This window comes from Vicugna pacos, chromosome 20 (assembly GCF_048564905.1).
Source record: "Vicugna pacos chromosome 20, VicPac4, whole genome shotgun sequence".
NCBI classification, from domain to species: Eukaryota; Metazoa; Chordata; class Mammalia; order Artiodactyla; family Camelidae; genus Vicugna; species Vicugna pacos.
In genome coordinates, this window is record NC_133006.1 from 3462424 (window position 1) to 3482128 (window position 19705).

General features: G+C 39.8%; 1 pseudogene; it reads right to left on the reverse strand.

The window, feature by feature from the left end:
* Positions 1-1078: 1078 nt before the first annotated feature.
* Positions 1079-1186, reverse strand: LOC116278648 (small nucleolar RNA SNORA40; annotated as a pseudogene).
* Positions 1187-19705: the final 18519 nt, after the last annotated feature.

Here is a 19705-nt window from a genome sequence, read left to right on the forward strand (position 1 = left end):
ATATGACAGCTCCTTTTGGGCTGTGGACCTGCTGCATCTTTCCAGCACTGCTGGCTTTTCTGCAACACACCCCTGCCTCTCAGGTCAGAAGCAAATGTCAGCTCCTCCTACCCATCCAACCCATTCACAGTCTTGGAATTCCTGGTCAGAGTGGTCCCTATCCCTTGACTGAGCAGTAACACTAAAGGAACTATAAATTTGCCTCTCATCCAATGTCTTAGTTACATACCTGTGCTAGTTTACTTTAAAGGTCTGCCAGTTAGGAGGGGAGGGTCTAAAAGTCTTTCAGATCTCTGGCCTTATCATTTCTAACCGCTCCCCCACCCCATGGAACAGCTTACCACAGATCTCTGCTGCCCCGTCTGTAGCAATTCCCTGTAAATTACAGAGAGAAAAGAAATTTTAAGCGACCACCATATCTTTGACTTCCTGTGACCACACAGACCATAGAAATATCAAGATAAAAATTCCTGAAGAAGGATATTTTGCTTATGAAGACACTTTTTTTCCTACAAAAAGTGTAGGGTTTTTTTAATTGTGTAACATAATTTAAGTCAATAAACTTTTTAAGAAGTTAACACATGTTCTGATTCTTTCCATTGCCCATCAACCATTAGTTCCTCCAATGTCTGAGTCATATAATCTTCAAGGCAGCCCTTTCAATGATTTTTGGTCAACCAACAGTTGTCAGTCAGCCCTGTAACCTTTGGGATCCAATTTTCTCAAGCAATTTACCTCAGGACTATTTCGTATTTGGCGTCAGGGAAGATTGATCTGCCTGGTTCAGAATTTCAGACACACTCTAAATATGCATTAAGTTCAAATCATTTACTCCTAAGCTTATCACATCTTAGAACAGTACTGATCGTTGTCGATACATTTTTTGTAAAGTCCAGACACTTTTCAAGATAAAAGCCTAAAAAAAGAAGCCATGTTTGTCTCATGTGAACATTAAAGTCAAGAGTACTAAATCAATGTAACTGATCATTTCTCAACTTATGCTTTTAAATTACCAGTTCTATAGTCCCAGAAGCTATCTTTATGTTCAATACCCATCACTTGATTCTGTTTTAGGTATCCTGTTCCATCTTGTCTGTATCAAAACTCATACTGAACAATGAGTTCTGGGTTGCAAAAGAGGATTTACTTTTGCACCTGTCTACAAGTTGAAGACACTTTAATTGCATACCTTTTTGTGACTTGTAATAACTTAATAGACTCTCTGAATGTGCTTCACTCAACTTCCCAGACTCAAGGGAGCCTGGTCACTTGCCTAGTTTCAGTGTATTCCCTCCAACATTCTCTACACATAGCTTTCCCAAAGGTACATTTCTTATTTCTATTTAAATTGTTAGATACATCCACAATATTCTCTTTTTAATCCTCAATTAAAAATCATCTCCCAAGATTGTATTATTTCAACACTGAGAGTGAATAATATGCTTCAAGATTCCCAAGTTTATTATCAGCAAATAACTATGGTTGGTTAAAGATTTTTAAGTATGTTATTCCTACTTAGGGTATATACGTGAAAGAAACAGGTTGTAATGAGTCTTCTTCCCAGAGATTTTATATTTGCTTTTGTTTCGATTCTTTCACTGTTGAACATTATTATTACCATGTATGTCTTTTCTCTTTGGGATTTAGTTCACCATTTGTGCCTCTCTCTTTTCAGAAGTAAAGGAATTTATGTTGTCCTTCCATCCATCCACCACTCCATGTTGTGTATCCATTCCTTCAACAGGTATTCAGTTTGGGTTCACCACCTTATTTGTGGCCTCTTTCCAGTGGCCCCTCTGTTGGCTCTGGAGAACAATATATTGGAAATGAGAGTGGGTACGTGGAAACTTGACTACCCAGTATAGACGTATGGTGCCAGAAAAAGCCCAGGACATCGCAACATGGCAGCCCACCAATCAAGGAACAGCAGTTCTGGCTGTGGTGAACCAATGTGAGTAGAAAGGCTTCATGGGGTGAAGACCTTGAAGAGTCCAAAAATGCATTGGTGTTGCTTCCTAAGGAATCCAGTGTTGGGTATTGTTTAATATGAGAGGGAGATGCTAACACTATCATCGTTATAAACAACATAGTTGTTGCAACTGTAATTGTTATTATTTTTAATATATTTTCTTTATACTTATAATTTGTGACTTACAAGACCCTTACAGAGGCAGTTGTTAAGAAATGTGGCCGTTATGCTGTTGCTGAAGTGTTAATTCATTAGAAGCATGGTAATAGTATTAATAAGTAATCACTCTTTTGATCCTCACATGACTATAAAGGTTACCCAGCAGTGCTTATATACTGAAGATAGAAATCTATCCGTTTAAGAGTTTGTAGAACCTAAAATAAGAGCAGTCATTCCACCGTATTTGACCATATATTCCAGACTATCAGTTTAAAGTAGGAACTACCTGATGAGGCCATATAAACCCTTTGTGCATCACCAATCATTCATTACCTTCCTGGTCCCCTGGGGCAGAGATTCTTCCAGAAGGTGGTCCCATCTCTCCTCCCCACCCCACTCTTGGCCTTTGCTACCCACTGTTGGTCATTAGCTAAGCATCTTCATATCCTGTATGTGTCTGAGCTGTGAGGGAACAGAACTCAGCTGTTTACAAACTGTATTGACTATGACCAGTCTGAACAGCCTCTCTCCTTCCCTGCCCACACACCCACAGGGCAACAGGGGGCTCGCAACCACAGCGATTCCCATGCCAGCCCATCAGGGAGACTTCTTCCCTAGAAATATTCTTACAACCAGGGCTGTTTCCTCCCTTATTTCACTGCCAGTTTCACTCCCAGGTTACAGTCCCCAACAAAGGGCTATCCCAGTTTGAATTTCTTAATCAAGTCACATTGACCCTGAGTCCCTGGCATTTTCCTATGAGCACTCATAGAAACAGCACAAGGCCTGGCAGTGGCTGTGGGCCAAGTTCCTGGGTGAGGGGACTTGCTGGGCCCTTCAGGTTCTGTAGCCTGGCCTGAGCTCAACTCCCAGCACGGTGTCTTCCCATCTGCAGGATTTTGGGCCAGGTTTCAACAGTTCAGAGCTTCATTTTATCACCTGCAGACAGAATAATTTCTTGCTGCATATTTTAAGACTGCGATGTACCACAAAGGGTGCTTAGGGAATTCAGTGAGTCAATGCATGGAAATCACACAACCTGGTCCTCAGGGAATGTTAGTTAACTTCATTATGCACCATCGATAAAATTGGCTGCACAGACTTGGCCAGGTATCAAAGCTACAGGCACAGGAATTTGACAATGTGTCACTGTCTGGATCATAGTCACAATTATACACAGTAAAACAAGCTACCTGGGACCACCCAGCTGCCAGCCAACCCGACTCCCCACCCCAAGAACCCTCAATTTTTCTGATTTGTTTGCTACCCCTGATTTTTGGAGAAAGTTGGCAAAACACACACAGTCAATGACTGCTAGGTTATGTCCATTCCCATTCACTCAAATTGCCCCATTTTCAGTATCCACTGTGCTGCAAAACATAGACTAATATTCAGAAATATGACAGCAAGGTCTTTCCTGTTCCACAGTCAGAGAAGCATGAATCTGTCATGTTTAATATGGCATATGACACTAAGCAAGGTAGGAAAACAGGCTCCTGTGCTTTAAGGAAATTTTTAGCAATGACGTTTGAAAGTTAAACTGTTTTTCTTTGACCTTCAGCTAACCAGAAATTTCAATTGACTCCTAATACCCATTCCTCAGGTGTCCTGGTTTGATTGTATTAGGCACTTTTTCCTCATCTCCCCAGCATGACTTTGCTCCATCAGCACAGATGGAGTGTCTCCAAGGCTGCTCCATGTGCATGGGCGTATGTGTGCACACATGTGCACCCACTGACTGGTGCCACTGATTCATATCCAGGGGTTGTTCTGTCTTATAACTCAAGCATTGCTATATTATATCCTAGAAAACTACTTTTAGATAATTGATTGAACTATAGACCATTCTCTTGCCCACATTAGGAAGTGATGTCTTCCAAGACACAGGTCCTCTGTGCTTGTATATAAGTAAAATTAAGAAGTAAATATGTATGTCATCCCCTCACATATTTAATTTGTGCCTTCCCAAATGAATGTGCACAGTTAAGGCTAACTTCCCATAACAGGAGAACTTTTAGGAAGAAAGAAGAAGGAATTAGTCACCAGGGAGAAGACAGGACACCAAGCAGAAGTTTGGTATAAAATCATTTATTCTAAAGCTGTTCTGGCTCAATAAATAAGTGGAATTAACATTGTTGTATCATGCCAGAGCATCTGCTTTTGAAGACCGATTTTAATTGACTTTGATATAAGTGGAAAATTGTGTCAGAACAGCATGGGAAATGAAGCACACTGGATCTATCTCTACTCCTGCAGTGTGTCTCAGAGCTGTTCAGTTTTGAGGAAAAGTATCTTGTCTGGAGACAATAGAATTATTTTCATTGTTGGAATTTTTGTAGCTTCCGGAATCACATCTGCAGGTGATTCTGTTAAAGTCTAGAGTTGACTTAAATAGCAGGAAATTTTAGCCTATTGAAATCAGGAGAAGTGAAATATTTTTGCCTACCACCACCACCACCACCACCAGCAGGCAAGCACGTGTACACCCAGAGAGATTTCACATCAGACGGAATGACAAACCTGGTTCTGTTGCCGAGGCCACACTTGTTCTGCTCGCTGCACAACAGTGATAAACAAATCAATCAGGAGACAAGGTTTTGGGGTGAGGAATAGTAACTTTTTTCAGAAAGCTGGCAGACCAAGAAGAAGGGGGACTAATGTCCTGGAGAATCATCATGCCCAAGTCAGAATTCAGGCTCCTTTTAAGCTAAAATGTGGAGGGTGTGTCGTTGGCTGTGCAAACTTCTTGCTGCAGGCATTCTTTGTTCTTGCAGCCATCCATGTGGGTCAGGCTGTGGTGTCCCTGTAAACCTCCAACAAAACAAAGGCTATTCTCTATTTTGCAACTTGCCATCCCTGCATAAGTGCAGAAGGGCTAACATCCTTAAAGGTCAGAGCCCTGAGAATAGGCTTTCCTGTAGATTTTAAGCTAAAGACAACGTTGTTTTACAAAAGGTGCCGAGCCAGCAAGATTAAGCCTGGAAAAAAGGGCACAGTGGTTCAAACTAAAGGAACAGTTCCAATGTGGAGTCAGACTTGTTCTCTGTTACAGTTCGAGTTAGGGGAAATTTTGCAGTAGAAAATCCCCTCAGTTGTTTTTCTTGATTTGCCTGAGATCTTGTTTATTGGCTTGTGGTCTCATGTGTCTAAACTGTATGTTCAGATGAATATTATTAAAATCATATGCTGTGGAAAACGTATCTGTTCTGCTTCAAAAATGACTGAAACATTTAGCTTTGTTTATTCCCATAGAATTTGGATTGAATCTATTCTCGAGTTTCTTCTTCCTTCAAACCAATTTTTTACTGGAGTGTTTAAAGCCCAAACTAAAGAATTGTGGAGAAGACCCATATAATTCGTAAGAGCTTTACATCCGAATTTAAGACTGACCCATATTTATACTTTTAATCAAGGAAAACAATAAATTTGTTAGTCAATCATTTATGGTGTTTTTAACTTTCTACCTGTAATCTTTTGGAAGTTGAGAGGGTTATACACCTGATCTAATAAAACAGGTGTCATTGCTTGACTCTGTGAATGAAAGAATCCCAGTGTAGTTTCCTGCAAGTGTATTTTATTAAAAATAATAAAGAATCCTTGCTCTCTAATAAAGCAACAGACAGAAGAACATACTGAGTGTTTAAAATAAATAAGACTATGGGTTAACTTACCTAAATAAGTCAAGATAGAATAGAGAAAAAAGTATGTACTTGAAGGAAAATAGATATTGTGCAATTAATATCTTATTTTTAAGAAGCAAATGATAAAAAACCCCACAATAATTGATCATTTATCAACAAAGGAATTATAAAAAGCCAACTTATTTTCATAAGAGTTACATAAACAAATGGGCTATCTAAATCTACATTATTAAAGATTGAATTATGCCAAATAGTTCTCCAAGGTTGAATGATTTTCATATCTATAATTTTTTAAAATATAACTTACATATAACATAACCAAGCAGCCTTTCAGTTATCCACAGTACCCTAGTATACAGTTATTCTTACTGTACTTAAAACAAGTAATAGACAAGGTTCAGGCCCTTGCTTTTGAACTGCCCCTGGAATTCTGAATATTCCCTTATGTTAAAGACCAAAAGCAAAGTAACATTTCTACTTTAAAGCAGTTGCTCGAACACTTTTAGACATTCAATATCTATGTCCAGTTACAAGAAAGAATTAAGTTTTCTGAGCCTTAAAAAAAAGAAATCTACTGCTGAAAATGAAATTCTGTCATGTATGCTGACCATAACTATAAAAGCTCTAAAGTAATGTTCCCTTTACTCTTTTCCTTCCAACATAGGTCATGATCAATGCTTTCAAATTCCATTTATGCTAGATGAACGAACGCCTCTCCACATGTTCAATTTTGACAGCTGAATGTGTGTGAAAGCCGTCAATCACCTAGCTTGTTGGGAAAACACAGTTTCTTTTCAGTGGGAAAATACACAACATACATATATATGGGGAGGTACTAGCTCCAACACGGTTTTACAGAGAAAACTGCATGAACTTGAAACTGACACTAAGAAACATACTGAGAAATCACATTAAGTGTTTCTATGGCTCCTTAATCCCTTTATGCTACATTAATGAACGCGTCTCCACATGCTCAATTCTGAGAGTTGAATGTGCGTGCAATCGGTCAATGACCTATCTTGTTGGGAACACAGTTTCTTTAGAGTGTGGAACTAAACTACATATATATATATATATATATGGATAGGTAGTAGTTCCAACACGGTTATACACTGAAAACTGCATAAACTTCAAACTGGCACTAGGAAACATTTAGAAATCAGAATAAGTGTTTCTAATCTTACAAAATCACTTTATGCTACATGAACGAACACATCTACACATGTTCAATTCTGAGAGTTGAATGTGTGTGAAAGCCATCAATCAACTAGCTTGTTGGGAACACACAGCTTCTTTTCAATTGGGAACTACACTATATCTATATGGCGAGATACTAGCACCAACCTGGTTTTACAGTGAAAACTGCATGAAATTCAACCGGACCTAGGAAACATAATGAGAAACCAGAGTAAGTGTTTCTACTACAACCCATTGCCTTCATCCTAGATGAACGAATGCCTATCTGCATGCTCAGTTCTGAGAGTTGAATGTGTCCAAAAGCCATCAATCCGTTAGCTTGTAGGGAACACACAGTTTCTTTTGAGCGGGGAACTACACTACATACATATAGATGGGGAGGTAATATTTCCAAGTCGACTTTACAGTGAAAACTGCATGAAATTCAAATCAGCACTAGGAAAGAAACTGAGAAACCAGAGTAGTGTTTCTACTGCAACCCATTCCCTTTATACTAGATGAATGAACGTATCTCAAAATGCTCTATTCTGAGACTTAAGTGTGTATGAAAGCCATCAATCACCTAGCTGTTTGGGAACACACAGTTTCTTTTCAGTTGGGAATTAGACTACATAAATATATGTAGCGAGATACTAGCACCAACCTGGTTTTACAGTGAATACTGCATGAAATTCAAACTGGCACGAGGAAATATACTGAGAAAACTTAGTAAGTGTTTCTACGGCAACTCATTCCCTTCATCGTAGATGAACGAACGTCTCTCCACAGGCTCAGTTCTGAGAGTTGAATGTGTGTGAAATCATCTATCACTAATCATGTAGAGAACACAGTTTCTTTTCACTGGGGAACTACACTACATTCATATATATGGGGAGGTACTAGCTCCAAGTTGATTTTACAGTGAAAACTGCATGAACTTCAAACCGGCACTAGGAAACAGACTGAGAAAACAGCATAATTGTTTCTAATGCTACCCATTCTCTTCATCCTAGATGAACTAATGCTTCACCCCATGCTCAGTTCTGAGAGCTAACTCTGTGCGAAAGCCATCTATCACTTAGCTTGTAGGGAAAACACAGTTACTTTTGATTTGGGAAATACAGTACATACATATAAATGGGGAGGTACTAGTACCAAGTCGGTTCAAAAGTGGAAACTGCATGAAGTTCAGACTGGCATTAGTAAATATACTGAGAAACCAGAGTAAGTGTTTCAACTGCTACCCATTCCATTTATGCTATATGAATGAACGTCTCTACACATGCTCAATTCTGAGAGTTAATTCAGGGACAAATCCTTGGATCAGTTAGCTTGTTTGGAACACAGTTTCTTTTCAGGGGGAAACTACTATATATATAATATGAATATATATATGGTGTGGTATTAGTTCCAACACGGTTTTACAGTGAAAATTGCATGATTCAAATCCGCACTAGGAAACATACTGAGAAACCAAAGTGTATCTACAGTAAACCATTCTATTTATGCTAGATGAACGAACCCCTCCCTACTTTTTCAGTTCCTGGAATTGAATGTCTGTGAAAGCCATAAATCAAAAAGCCAGTCGGGATCACATAGCTTCTTTTACGTGAGGAATAACACTACATAAATATACATGGGGAGTTAAAAGCTCCAAATAGATTTTGCAGTGAAAACTGCAAGAACATGAAACCGGCAGTAGTAAACATACAGAGAAACAAGTGTAGGTGTTTCTAGTGCTATGTATTCTCTTTATGCTATATGAACAAACGACACTCGACATGCCCAGCTCTGAGATATATGTGTGAGTCAAAGCCATCATTCACCTAGCAGTTTGGAGCACCATGGCCTTCAAATCGACACTTGGAAACATACTGAGAAACCACAGTAAATGTTTCACATGCAAACAATTCCCATCATACTAGACGAAAGAAAGTCTCCACATGCTCTGTTCAGAGAGTTAAGTGTGAACAAAGAAACACAAGTTTCTTTTCAGTAGGAAACTACACTACATATATTTCTATGAGGAGGGACTAGATCCTACTCCATTTAAAGAGAAACCTGCATAAACCTCAAACAGACACAAAGAAACAGACTCTGAAACAAGAGTAAGTGCTTATACTGCAAACCATTCCCTTTGTGCTACATGAACTTAGGTCCCTGCACATGCTCAGTTCTGAGAGATAAGTGTGTGTGAACGTCGTCCTTACATTAGCTTGTTGGGAAAACAAGCTTCTTTTCAGTTGGAAACTGCACTACATACATTTCTGTGGGGAGGGACTAGATCCAACATTGTTTTTCAGAGAAAATTGCATGAAATTCAAACTGGCACTAGGATAAAGACTCAGAAACCAGAGTAAGTGTTTACCTTGCAACGCATTCCCTTTGTGCTAGATGAAACAATGTCTCTCCACATGATGAATTTTGAGAGATAAATGTGTGTGAAAGCCGTCCTTCACCTGCATTGTTGGGAAACCACAATTTCTTTTCGGTTGGAAACTACACTCCATACATAGATATGGGGAGGTACGAGCTCCAAATCGGTTTTACAGTGAAAACTTCATGAACTTCAAGCCAGCACTGGGAAACAGAATGAGAAAGCAGAGTATGTCTTATTCATACAACCCATCCTTTCTTGCTTGATGAACGAACGTCTCTCCACATGCTCATTTCTGAGGGATAAGTGTGTGAAGGCCGTCCTTCACGTAGCTTGATGAGAACAAAAGTTTTTTTTCAGTTGGGGATTACACTAAATACATTTGTATATGGAGGGAATAGATACATCTAGAAATTACACAGAAAATTGCAAGAATATAAAACCGGCACTAGAAAACAGACAAAAAACCAGAGCAGGTGTTTCTACTGCAAAAAAATCCCTCTGTGCTAGATGAAAGAACGTCTTTCCACATGCTCATTTCTGAGAGATAAGTGGGTGTGAAAGCCATTATTCAACTTGCTTGCTGGGAACACAACGTATCTTTTCAGTTGGATACAATAATATATAGGGAAGTAATAGCTCCAACTCGGTTTTAAATTGAAAACTGCATGAAGTTCATATCGGCACAAGGAAACAAACTCTGAAACAAGAGTAAGTGTTTCTCCTGCTACCATTCCCTTTCTGCTTGAAGAAATTAGGTCTCTTCACATGCCCAGTTCTAAGAGATAAGTGTGTGTGAAAGCCGTCATTCACCTAGCTTGTTGGGAACACAAAGATTCTTTTCAGTTGCAAACTCCACTCCATACATATATATGGGGAGGTACAAGCTCCAACTCGATTTTACAGTGAAAACTGCAGGAACTTACAACCTGCACTAAGAAACAGACTGAGAAACCAGAGTAGTATTTCTCCTGTAACATGCTCCCTTTATGATAGATGAACGAACGTTTCTCCACATGATCAGTTCTGAGAGATAAGTGTGTGTGAAAGCCGTCCTTCACCTAGCTTGAAGGGAACACAAAGTTTCTTTTAAGAAGCAAACTCCAATACATACATATATAAGGGGAGGTTCAAGCTGCAACACTGTTTTACAGTTAAATCTGAAGGTACTTCAAATCAGCACTGGGAAAAAAAGAAACCAGAGTAAGCGTTTCCCCTGCCAACCGTTCCCTTTGTGCTAGATGAACGAAAATCTCTACAAATGCTCAGTTATGAGAGATAAGTGTGTGTGAAAGCCGTTCTTCAACAAGCTTGTTGGGAACACAAAGTTTCTTTTCAGTTGCAAATTCCACTGCATACATATATATGGTGAGGTACATGCTCTAACACGGTTTAACTGTGAAAACTGCAGGAACTTCAAACCGGCCCTAGGAAACAGACTGATAAACCAGACTATGTGTTTCTCCTGCAACCCGTTCCCTTTGTGCTGGGTGAACGAACGTCTCTCCACATGCTCAGTTCTGAGAGATAAGTGTGTGTGAAAGCCGTCCTTCACCTAGCTTGAATGGAACACAAAGTTTCTTTTCAGTTGGAAACACCGTTACATACATATATATGGGGAGGTCCTAGCTCCAACTCGGTTTTACAATGAAAACTGCAGGAATTTCAAACTAGCACTATTAAATGTTCTGAGAACCCAGAATAATTGTTTCTCATGCAACCCGTTCCATTTGTGCTACATGAACGAACGTCTCTACACATGCTCTTTTCTGATAGATAATTATGTGTTAAAGCCTTCCTTCACCTAGCTTGTTGGGAGCACGTTTTCTTTCTATAGGTATCTACACTACATACATATATATGGGGAATTCCTAGCTCCAACCCACCTTTACAGAGAAAACTTCCTGACATTCTAACCGGCTCTAGGAATAGATACTGAGAAACCAGATTTTTTTTTCTACTACAATCCATTCCGTTTTTGCTAGATGTACTAACGTCTCACCACATGCTCTATTCTGAAAGATAAATGTTTGTGCAAGCCATCAACGACCTAACTTGTTGGGACCATGTTTGTTTTCAGTGGGTAACTACACTACATTCATATATAATGGGAGGTAATAGCTCTAATTCAGTGTTACAGTGATAACTTCATGAACTTCAATCTGGCACGAGGAAAACATACTGAAAATCCAGTAGAATTCTTTCTAGTAGAAACCATTCCATTTATGCTTGATGAACGAACGTGTCTCCATTTGCACTATTCTGAGAGTTAACTGTGTGCGAAAGTCTTCAATCAGCTAGCTTGATGGGAACGCACAGTTTCTTATGAGTGGTTAAATTCACTACATTTGTATAAAAGTGAAGGTACTAGTTCCAACTCTGATTGACAATGAAAACTGCATGAACTTCAAACCAGCACTAAGAATCATACTGAGAATGCAGTGTAAGTGTTTCTACTGCAAATCATTCCCTTTATGTTAGACAAACAATGCCTCTCCACATTCTCAATATTCAGAACTGAATGAGTGTTGAAGCCATCCTTCACCTAGCTTGTTGGAAATCCAGAGTTTTAGTAAATGGAAACTATGCTCCTTTCATATATATAGGGACTTACTAGCACGGACTCGGTTTTACAGTGCCAAATCGGCTTTAAGAAACAAGCTGACAACTCACAGAATGTGTTTCTGTATATCACTTAACCTTCAATGCTGTATAAATAACGCCTCTCCATAGGCTTACTTCTGACACCTGAATTTGTTTTGGAGACGTCCTTCACCTAACTTGTTGGAATCCCAAAGTTTCTTGTATAGGGGAACTACGCTACTTACATATGTAAGGGGGGGGCACTCGCTCCAACTCCGTTTTCCAGATCAAACCGCTTTTACATTGAATCTGGCGTAAGAAACATGCTCAGAAATCAGAGAATGTGAGTCTAGAAGTCCCTCTGCCTTTTGTGCTGGATGAAAGAAAGCCTCTCCACATGCTCAATTTTCAGGAATGTAGGAGTGTGGAAGCCGCCTTTCACCTAGCTTGTTGGAAACCCAGATTTTCAGTCCAAGGTAAACTTCGCTGCTTTCATATATATGGGGACGTCCTAGCACGAACTCAGTTTTTCACTGCAAACCGCTTTTACTTGAAACCGGGTTTAAGAAACATACTGAGAAATCAGAGAACGTGTTTGTACATCTCACTCTGCCTTTTATGTTTACTGTGAAATGCTGGTTTCAAAGAAAATTCACTTTGCTTTGGTAAACTGCTTTGAATTGAGTTCCTGCGCTTTGATATGTAAATTGGGTAGTTCCCGTATTCCAGAAACTCTGGTTTTCCAACATGTTAGGAGAAGGACGTCTCCAACACAAATTCAAATGTCAGAAGTGATCTTGTGGAGAGGCGTTCTTTCATCCAGCATTGAAGGATAAGTGACATACGGAAATAGCCACTCTGTATTCTCAGCAGGTTTCCTAATGCCAGTTTCTAAGGAAGAGCATTTTGCTGTGGAAAACCGCTTTTGAGCGAGCGCCTCTGCTTAAATATGTAAGCAGCGTAGTTTCCCTAGACCAGAAACCCTTGTTTTCGAAGAAGTTATGTGAAGAATGGCTCCAACTCACATTTGGATGTCAGAAGTGAGCATGTTGGAAGGCGTTCCTTCTTACACCATTGAAGGTTAAGTGAAATACTGAAACACTCACTCTGATTTCTTAGCATGTTTCTGAAATCCGTTTCAAGTAAAAACGTTTTGCAGTGGAAATGCGAGTTGGTGCTAGATCGTTCACATATATATGAAAGCAGCGTTGTTTCCCTAGTCCAAAAACTGTTGGTTCCCAACGAGCTAGATGAAGGACGGCTTCCATACATATACAGATTTGAAAATAGAGCATGTGGAGAGGCCTTATTTCTCTCAGCATAAAAAGCAGAGTGACATGTAGAAACACATTCTCTGATTTCTCAGCATGTTTACTAACACCGGTTTCAAAGTAAAAGTTGTTATCTGTGGCAAACCGTGTTGAAGCGAGGGCCTGCCCTTAGTCATGTTAGTAGCGTAGTTCCCCTAGACCAGAAACACTGGGTTTACTGCAAGTTAGGTGAAGGACAGTTCCAACACACATTCAGCTGTCAGACGTGAGCATGTGGAGATGCGCTCTTTCATCCAGCATTGAAGGTTAAGTGACATACACAAACATTTACTCTGATTTCTCAGAATGTTTCGCAAAGCCGGTTTTAAGTAAAAGTGGTTTGCATAGTAAAACCGAGTTGGTGCTAGTACGTTGCCATATATATGAAAGCAGCGTAGTTTCCGTAGTCCAGAAATTCTGGGTTCCCAACTAGCTTGGTGAAGGACGGCCTCCACACTTACAGATCTGAAAATAGAGTATGTGGAGTGGCATTATTTCATCCAGCATAAAAGGCAGAGTGACATGTAGAAACATATTCTCTGATTTCTCAGCATGTTTACTAACGCCGATTTCAAAGTAAAAGCTGTTTGTGTGGAAAACTGCGTTGGAGCGAGTGCCTCCCCTTAGATATGTAAGCAGTGTAGTACCCCTAGACCAGAAACTCTTGTTTTCCAACATTATAAGTGAAGGACGTCTCCAACACTCATCCAGTTGTCATAAGTGAGCATGTGGAGAGGCGTTCTTTCATCCAGCATTGAAGGTTAAGTGACATACTGAAACACTTTCTCTGATTTCTCAGCATGTTTCTCAAAGCCGCTTTCAAGTAAAGTGGTTTGCAGTGGAAATGCGAGTTGGTGCTAGGACGTCCCCAAATATAAGAAAGCAGCGTAGTTCCCCTAGTCCTGAAACTATGGTTCTGAACAAGTTAGGTGAAAGACGGCTTTCATACATATACAGATTTGAAAATAGAGCATGTGGAGTGGCGTTCTTTCATCCAGCATTGAAGGTTAAGTGACATACAGAAACACTTACTCTGATTTCTCAGTATGTTTTTCAGAGCCGGTTGCAAGTAAACGCGGTTTGCAGTGAAAAACCATTTTGGTACTAGTGCATCCCCATAGATATGCATGTATCGTAGTTTCCCTACCCCAGAAACTGTGGGTTCCCAATTAGCTAGTTGAAGGACGGCTTCCAAACTCATACATATCTGAAAATTGAGCATGCGATGTGGAGTTCTTTAATACAGCATAAAAGGTGGAGTGACATATAGAAACACTAACTGATTTCTCAGCATGATTCTGAAAGCCGGTTTCAAGTAAAAGCTCTTTGGAATGGAAAAGCCACCTGGAGCTTGTGCCTCCCCTTATATAATTAAGTACCGTAATTCCCCGAGGCCAGAAACACTGGGTTCTCAAAAACCTAGGTGAAGATTGGCTTCCACTCACATATGTTTCCAAAATGGAACAAGTGTAGAAGCATTCCTTTATCTCACCTAAACAGCAAGGCTACATCTCAAGCACTTACCATCATTTCTCTGCATGTTTACTTGAGTAGATTTAAAGCTAATAGCATTTTTCACTCAGAAACCTAGTTAGAGCTTATTCCTGCTGTTATATATATCGGTCAGGCAGTGCCCTAACACCACAATTCTGTGTTTCCAGCAGTGCTGGTGAAGGATGGCTTCCACACACATTCGGTTTTCTCTCCTCCTCACTCTTCTGCTTAGACATCATTGCAAGTTGTGTATTGTGGAAGTCAAGGAAATTTTTTTCATTTAGGATCAGCCTCGGAGAAAACTGAGACCTGTTTCTGCTTCTTTTCCCTGCTAGATTTCTTCTTGATGCATTTCCAATCCTCAAGAGTGAGTTCCTTTAATCAAGTAATTATTTCAAAAAAATGTGCAGGTTTCCATAGGGCCATTACTTCTTTTATATTCTTGCTTTTTAATACCTCTCTTCCATCTCTATCTCCAGGTGTCTTATTTCTATGTCCTTTGGTTTGGGCTGTTGGCTAATCAGCATTAGTGTAGAAATTGTTGCTTGATATTACTGATCTATATTCTTTCCATGGATATTTGATTTATCATTGGATTTTAGGGAAGATAGTTTCTTTAAAAAAAATTCTTGTAAGTAACTTATGGGGGATTCTGATTCTCTTGGTCTAGAATTATAATGCTTAATTTCTGAATAAGTGATACTTTCATAGAGCTCAAAATTCCAAAGGTTTGAGTGCTACCACTGTCCCAAAGCCTTTCAAACTTTTCTTTGGGGGCACTCAGGACTGAGTGTGTGTGTGTGTGTGTGTGTGTGTGTGTGTGTGTGTGTGTGTGTGTGTCATTCTGGATTTAGTTTAGCCTGAAATGAGCAAAGGCAAGTACCCCCCATTTTACACAAACAACAGACGACTTTCACAATTTTATAACTTTTGAATATATATGAACTGTAATGTAGAATTTTACAAGAGACAGTGACCTTCAGGGCTGTCAGCAATGGAGGCAGAACAGTTGGAGGGACAGCAGGTGCTCGTGCTCAGTGGCTGAAGTCACACAACATCCACGGCCACCTCTGGTTAATCTTATAGTGTTGGTGCTGTGTGCAGGCTTTCAAGGCTGTGCCCCCCTCCCCACCAAACATATATATTAGGAAAAGTGGTGAGCCTCAGTATGAGAAACAATAAAGAATTTGTAGGGGAAATTGAGTTTATTGTTTTTAAAAAGAAAAATTAGCATCCAGGTAGTTTAATTTCAGCTCCTAATAGACTGATGTGTTGACATTCACAAGGATGTGTAAACACATGCAAGATCATGGGGCAGGACCAGAGACTCTGAAGCAGCAATCACCACACACCACTTTCACTGCTGTTCTTGACACCCTTACAGAATTACTTGATAAAGAAAAGGCCATAGATGTTAAATATCATCATTTTGAGAAAACAGTTCTTTTGAAATCTTATATACTAATGTAACTGAATTGGATAAAGAAATGCTAAATGTGTAATAAAGTATCCAAAGAGGTAATGATTACTGAAAACATCACAAATTGAAGAGGACCACATCATAATGGGCATATATATTTTAATAATCTGGAAGAATCAGCTCAGCAGTGTATTCAAGACATCTAGAGATGATGTCAAAAGGGGGTGTCCTTGGATAGCTTTTTGTGAATGTTAGAGTGAAGTCAGGGTCAAGTACACAAGTTTAGTTTAAAAGCAAAAGGTGAAACAGATTTCTTTTCAAAAATCTATTGTGTCTGGTTAGAAATCATCAAATCCATGGGTCAAGGGAAGGAAAAATACCTAGTGACCACGTGACTGTTTCAGGAGCTGGTAGTAAAATGACAGTTGACAATTGTGTAAATTAGATATGATCTTGATGTCCAACTGACCCAAAGATTTTTAGTCCATGTGCCAAAACTATATCAAGGAATAAATAGTGATCTATGTTTTGTCAGCTCTGTTATCCCCCCTTCAATCCTGCATTGTGATTGGGAAACTAAGAACTTCTACTGCATGGAGGGGGATTTTCAAAAATGGAGTGTCCCCCGACCGAGAAAATAAAGAAAATTTAGCCATACACTTTAGAGACACATGGAGATCTGTTGAGGCAGATGACACTCAGTTTACTGTCAACTAGTAGGAGGTGCAGCTTTTTGATGACTTGGGTACCACGTTGCTGCCTTTCTCAAGGTATTGCCCATGGCTCTTGAGAAATGATGAAGTGGGGCCAAGGAATTAGCCTCCGAATGCCCTTTGCCATGGATGTTGTCTCTATTGTCCACTTTTAAGCTTTAGCTTAGACAAGTTGCAGTGTCTTGCCAAGTGAGCTACAGACAGTAAGTGTATCTTGAAGCACACGGCTCTTTCTTCCTCACTGCAGCAGAGAACCTCTTTATTGGAGCATCCTGAGATGTCACCGATGGTCATTTTTCATGTTAGGAATCAGTAAGGATGCTATGTGCACATGGATGAGGAGGGTAAGATTTCAGTCTCTAAAGTGATAATGATGGGTTGACCTTTTCACTTAAAGAGTCTCACATCAACAAATGCGTGTCTGTTCTGGACCAAGAAGAAACAATTGTTTGAAAAAGAATAGCTTGAAAGGTCAGTGGGACACGTCAGACATCTTCTTCATGTCTTCAAGTTCGGGTATCAAACATGGTTTTCCTATCCTGAGTGATACTGACAATTTGCCGTGCTCTGTGCCTCATGTATACCAAAGGCTTTCCTAAATAAAATATCTAGAAATGGTAACATTCTTGATATTTGTTAAACCGGGGGAGATGAAGGAATTAAAATTAGTTCCTAATGTGCATTGATTTTTTTAAAGACATTAATTTTATAGAAACTTTTGAAGAATTAAAGTGACAGAAAATTACCAAGCACCTTTTCCTTCTGGTAAGAAAGGGTTCTGTATTCCTTTATTGATGAATGTAACATAGAATCTGTACTAATATTATTTGTATTGTACTTAGTGTTTACAGAGTGATTCACAGATATTCTCCTATTTCATCTGTGCAATGACCTCTGGAAGATAAAATTTCCTAGTTATGCTTTTTAATGTCTATTTTTAACTCTGTCTAAAAGCAAATTGATTGAGCCCCATTTGCTCAGTTTGGAAGGCTGGACTGATTAATTGTGTCAGAACATTCCAGGAGGCAGATGAAAGAAGAGACAGGGGTTCTACACGATGGAAGGTGCTCCTGAAATGATTTGATCAGCAATCTTATCCATTTTTCCCAAGGCTGGAAACAAAACACAAACCAAGACAAGGAAAACAGGGAGCCCATGTGACTCCAGCCTTGGCATGTAGAGTCACGGCTGTCCTTCTGTGCCTTGGAGAGGATGATGCTTTGGGTCTCTGTTCTACAAACTCTGTTTTGCTTTATCTCCACACTGTCTTGTTTTATTGGCATATGCTGAAACTTGATTTACATTTCATAGCATTAAAACAAAAATCAAGATCTCTTTATCATATATTAACTATTTGGTAAATAGTTTTTGGTGAATATTTAACTTTATTATTAGGTCTTACCATGGCAATGTACAACACCTAGTTCTCCAGATAACAGCAGTGGCTTAAACATGCTAAAATTGTATTTCCCTCTTACATAAAGAAGTCAAGCAATCGGTAGCCCAGGGCTGGTTTGCATGATGGCCCCTGGGTCAGAGAACAAGTTTCCTGTTATCTTCAGCCCATCAAACTGATGGCCCAAAGTGACTGCCTGAGGGTCAGCCATCAGGTCCACATTCCAGGCAGCAGAGAGGAGGGAAGAAAGGTGCTTCAGTTCCCTTTTGGGATGGTTCTGTATAGTCCCAGGTAGCTTTCCTGCTTTTATCTTGCTTTAGACAGAGGGCTGAGAGACAGCTTGCTATGAGGTAAGCTCAACTCAGGACTAGCCACTTCCTTCGAGGGGAGGGGATGGAGTGGACGGGGAGGCACCGCTCATCCTGCACGTAGTGTAAGGCACCACGATGAGCCGCCGGGGGCCTCTGCAGTCCGTCCATTGCTTCGGGCTGCACTGAGCAGTTGGTAACAGTTGACATTTTCACGTAGAGCTGCGTGTATGCTGGAACAATTGCTCGGCTCATTTAAACTAGTGGCTACCAGATCACGTTGGAGAACACAGTTGTTCTCACCTTCTAGCCAGGGACCCTCCCGCCAGGTTTCTGTCCTGCTGTTCATTTCCGCGTTATTTTCCAAGACTTCTGGAGGAAATGTAAGCAGCCTGATGCTCAAATGCTTTTCTGTGTGATTCCCCCCTTGTTCTTTGAAGGAACAATAAATTGCCTAGAGAAGAGTGGACGAAATTCCAAACCTCCATTTCTTTAAAGCTCTGAGATTTGGTGTTAGGAAATAGAAGAAAATTCCAGAAACACCCTTAAGAAACATTATTTCTTTCAAATGTGATTTGGAACAGCAAAGGACTATATATTTTATAGAACAACTTTTAAGACAACTGAATTGGCAGTATGTTCACATAATGAAACTTCCAACAAGTCTTTATATTTCTCCTGGAAATTCCTTGGTTCTTGGTGTAAATTATTAATAATTAATATCAGCTTTCTATTCTTTCTCTTCCTGTAGTTGTAGAGTTAACGTGAAAATAGCTTGTTGTGTCACTGAGAAAGCCTCCTGGTCAGCCTTCTAGTTAAACAGCTTGTGTGTGTTTTGGTGGCAGGTGTGCTGAACAGTAGTTTTCAGGCACTTGAGGGATGCCTATCACACCAGCATTGTGGGAGCCTATTTCTCACCCACAACAAGGTGAGACCCTCCTTTCCTCCGCTGCCTTGCCCAGGACCCCGCATTCTGGTTCTTTCTCACGACCCATTTTCATAAAGTTCACCCTAAACCAGCAAAGCAAGTCTTTTACTCTCAAAGACCAGGATCTTAGTTCTAGGCTTTCTGTTAAAGGACAGTGTATAAAATCAGGCAAATTTATGTCTTTTGAGGCCTCAGGATCTCCACAATTGAAACAAGAACTTCAGTTACAAT